Below are 4,848 nucleotides of genomic sequence, written 5' to 3'. Positions count from 1 at the left end.
GAAAAGATAAAAATACTTTCAATTTTCCAAATATTTATAGAGTTGTCTTATTTGGACCAAATTACTATGCAGCCAACTTTTGATTTTCCACTTGAATTGTTCCATTAATGATAAATAGATGAAACATTAGACTGTTTTTTTTAATGTTTATTTATTTTTGAGAGAGAGACAGAGAGACAGAGCACGTATTGGGGAGGGGCCTGGAGAGAAGAGAAGAGAGGATCTATAGCAGGCTCTGTGCTGACAACAGAGAGCCCCACACCGGGCTTGAACTCACAAACTGTGAGATCATGACCTGAGCCGAAGTCCAAAGGTTAACCAACTGAGCCACCCAGGCACCCCTAGACTGTGTTCGTATTTCAGTTACTTTGTGTTGGAATTGCAAAAAAAAAAAAAAAAAAAAAAAAAAATTAGCAACAAAATGTATTTAAAAACACACTTCTGTTGGCATTTTGAATGAAATGGCATTTGAATGAAATAGCTAACAATCAACCCTTTATATTGTGGGGGTTTGTTTGTTTGTTTGTTTGTTTGTTTGTTTGTTTTTGCTCCTGGAGTTCTCTTGCAGCTTTAATTCTTGAGTCTCAGGTGGCAGCACCAGACATTAAATCTCCAAATCTCCAAGGGGATTAAATCCATTAAATCCATTAAATCTCCAAAGGGAGAGGTATTATTAAACTTTTTGCTGCTCATTCGTTTCTGAACACAAATGAACAAATTCTTAAACCCACTTATTCATTTCATGATGATCATTAGGAGAAAAATTTAAGCCAAGCTTGCATATTGAAAATAAGAACAAAACACACACACACACACACACACACACACACACACACACCCTGTTGATAATAAATTTCATGGATTCATTCATGTTAAACAAAGTCCAATTTTATTCACTCTTAATATCCTTGTAGTCCATTGTATGCCTTCTGCAGTGATCCTTGTTTCAGTAGCTGTTTGATACCTTCTCTTGCTTCCCCTGTTAACTGTTCTTTTGGAAAATCTACATGGAAAGTGATTATCAAAGAATTCTTGATGTTGTTGTTGTCAAAGTTGGGGAGGCCCTCTCCTTTCTTCCATACCTTGGTTCCTAGTCTGGTGACCTTATCCTGGAAAATATGTACACTGTGGCCATCCAAGTGAGTAATATCCATATCAAAGCCCACCAGAGACTCAACTAGTGTGATTGTCACATTTGTACATAAATCTCCTTTCCTTTCAAATACTGGGTGCTTGACAACTTTGATTCTGAACCGCAGGTCTCCCGGCTCTCCATCCACGTGAGGGTCACCTTCCCCAATAAAAGGATACTCCATGCCATCTCTCACCACAGGTTCTATTTCTACCTCCAGTGTTTGTTCTTCATTCACTAGTCTGACATTAGGGCATTCATTACAGACCACCTTTGGGTCATTTGGAAGCACCCTGGGCCCAGCTGTGTAGTCCACATTGTTGCTGGCAGTTGCGTTTTTGTTTGCCAGGAAACTGCCTTGCCACAGGTTTGTTTCTAACTAATTCCACAAAATTTCCTGCATATACTTCATCCAAAGGAACTTCTAGATCTACAATAATATCACTTCCTCTTAGAAAATTTGTCTTGCTGATAAGGGGTTCCTCCAAACATGAAATCACAATCTCCAAAGAAGTATGGAAAAAATGTCCCCATGGGAGCCCTAATGCCATCTTTTAACCCCTTTTCACTATTAACTATCATATTGTTTCCATTTCTCATTGTCTGACAGAAACTAATAAGTGGAACCTAGATCCTGGAATTTCTCCTGAACTCCAGGATCATCAGGGTTCCAGCCAGGATGAAGCTGCAGGGCCAGTTTCCTGTGGGCCTTTTTAATGTCTTTTACAGATGCACTTTGAGGCACCCACAAGATCTTATAGAAATCTTGCCTAGCAATCAAGGCCCTGTGGAGGTACAGCAGCAACAGGCAGAAGGTGCCCAAGTCCTGCAGGGCCATGGTTTCTCTGTGCCAGCCTCTGTGCCGGTCCCTAGCCACAGACTCCTTACACAACCCGCTGCCGCCTCAGCTCAGAGCTAGCTCACCTCCTCCTCTACCCAAATCCCACCAAATCAATATTTTAAAATTAAAGTTTACTTCAATCTCATTATTTTATTAGTATTTGTAATTATTCATTTTTATACTTAACAATTTTAGTTTTACATGTAATTTAAATGTAATTTCATTGTCTATATCCGAGTTCTTTTGACCTTATTTATGTGTTCATAAATAGTTCCCAAAATACTCATGGGAAATAAGTAACAAACGATGGCATGCACGTCATATTATATAGCTTTTATAAAGTTCCTATTTTAGTGAACCCAGGTGGGTTGTTTTAGTATTTGAACTGTATCTACATTACAAATAGATTACCTGAAAGGTATATCCTACCTGAAAATCCCTTAGAACTCATACCATCCACATAATCTGCTTTATTATATTAATCCAAACTCATTTCTAACAAATCCCTACCCTAAACCTTATACTCAAAAAAAAAAAACACTAAACCACTTGAATTTCATAAAACATACCATGTGTTTTTATGTCTTCTTGCTTTTGGACATAGTCATCCTCCTATTTATAATGACTTTCTGTCTTTTGTCCACCAGGGGAATGCTTATCTATCTTCCAAGCTTAAATTTAACTATTATCTTCTCAATGAAACCTCCCAGATACCCCTTCACTGTCCATGGAAAAACTGATCATTCCTTCCTCTCTGCTACTATAGAATCTATCCATGTCTCTTTCCTTATACTCATCCCTTTTGAATTACTTGTTTGACTCTCTCCTCAATCAAAATATGAGTTCTCTGATGGAAGTGGAGCAGATCCCATTGATCACTGAAATAAGAAATTCTTTCAGTTTATAGAAATATACAAATAACATCTCACACTGAAAAGATAAAATAATAAAGAATCCATATCTTAAGATACTACTAGAAAAATGGCACACTTACAGGTTTCATTCAAAGGCCACAAAAATAGAAGATTTTCAGAATCAAAAGACATTAAAATGTAAAAATTTCTGTTTCATTAATTAACATAGATGATTGAATCAATAGATAAATGTTCTGATCCATCCACAATCAATAAAACAGGCTCCCAAAAATAAAGAGCCCATGTTTCCAGCTTCCTATTCTATGAAAAGTATTGCAGAGTTAAATTTATATTTTCTGCTTGATTTTGTATGACTCAGAAATATTTGTGTTTCCCTATCACTAAGTAAATGCTTACAACTAGGAAAAATGGACTATTTTGTTATCTTGAAGCAGTCCCTCTCATATAGTATTTCATAAAGAAAAAATATCTGGGAGTTAGGGCAATGTTTACATTTGACAGCAATACTAAACTATGCCAATAACATTTGGTTGCTTCATATACCATGAAATAAAGACATGGTACCATTGTCCAATGCCATAGTTTTCTGATTATTAGCATGATCTATGGCACATTTTTCTGTCTTGTATCTAGTTGTCCATAGCTTGTTTCTAAAACTCAGGCTTTTTTCAATTAGTTATTCATGTTGTTAAATTAACTTGTATTAAAATAGAAACAGTTTGAGATTCAAGAGAAAGAGAAAATAGAATAGGAAGGAAGTTTATTTTGGTTTAATATTTTTCCAGGTTTACATACAACTTTGTCTAATGGCAGAAGCAATCTCAGTTAAAAAAAACATTATTTATTTTTTTGTTTATTAATTTAGACTGTATAAAGTTAGCATAACAATGAGCTGGAAACTGTCCTATGTTTGTAAAGATAAAGGAAATGATAATATGCCTTTACAATACAAAGAAGGGTTGCTCTGTGCAAAGCATAATACTAAAAACTGCCACATATCACCAAGAGCTATCACATATAACCTGTCTACTATATGCTAAATGATTTTTTATATACTATCTTATTTAATCTACATGACAATCCTAGAATTTATGATTTTCTCTGTCCCCATTAATGTGATTTTTTAACTTAAAATGTCAATAGGTAATTTTTTTAAAAATGATAACTAATCAGGTAGAATACACATCTCATATGCACAGCAGAAACACAGAGAACGCACGTCTCATACAGCACAAAGAAATGAATAACATGAAGGAAAGGTAAAAGACTCAGAGAGGACAGATCCAGAGACCGAAGCAAATGAAACTCACAATTCCAAAGAAGATAGAAAGAAAATGAGGAGGTAACAAAGAAATAACAGAAGAAATTTCCCTGTGCTAAATAAAGACTTAAGTCTACGAGATGGAGAGTAAAAATAGACATTTTCAGCAACAAAATATAACAACAGAACAATACTGAAATGATTTCTCATTAGTGTGAATCTTTGAAAACAAGGTATATTCTTATCACTATATGCTAATTGAAATAAGTCAGTCAAAGAAAGACAGATACCATATGTTTTCACTCATATGTGGATCTTGATAAACTTAACAGAAGACCATGGGGGAGGGGAAGGGGGAAAAAAAGTCACAGAGAGAGAGAGAAAGCCAAACCATAAGACATTCAAATACAGAGAACAAACTGAGGTTTGATGGGGGGTGGTGGAGAGGGGAAAGTGGATGAGGGCATTGAGGAGGGCACTTGGGATGAGCACTGGGTGTTGTATGGAAACCAATTTGACAATAAATTATATTAAAAATATTTTTAAACATATAGTTAAACTGTATATTAAAAAGCAAATTGACCTTTAAAAAATAAAATAAAAATCACCTTAAAAAGACAGATTAAATATATTTATTTTTTTTTAATCTCCCAGTAGTCTTCTGGCAGTCACTTATAATTTCCAAAAATATCAACAAATTGCTAACATTTCTCTTTTTGTTAAAGAAAACCTGGAAATA

General features: G+C 35.0%; 1 pseudogene; it reads right to left on the bottom strand.

Moving 5' to 3' along the window:
• Nucleotides 1-698: 698 nt before the first annotated feature.
• LOC125921859 (dnaJ homolog subfamily B member 11-like) lies at nt 699-2,008 on the bottom strand (annotated as a pseudogene).
• Between the last annotated feature and the right edge of the window lie 2,840 nt (nt 2,009-4,848).

The sequence above is a fragment of the Panthera uncia genome, chromosome C2, assembly GCF_023721935.1.
Source record: "Panthera uncia isolate 11264 chromosome C2, Puncia_PCG_1.0, whole genome shotgun sequence".
Classification (NCBI taxonomy): domain Eukaryota; kingdom Metazoa; phylum Chordata; class Mammalia; order Carnivora; family Felidae; genus Panthera; species Panthera uncia.
Note: the sequence above shows the minus strand (reverse complement) of the source record. Positions and strands in the feature narration are given on the sequence as shown.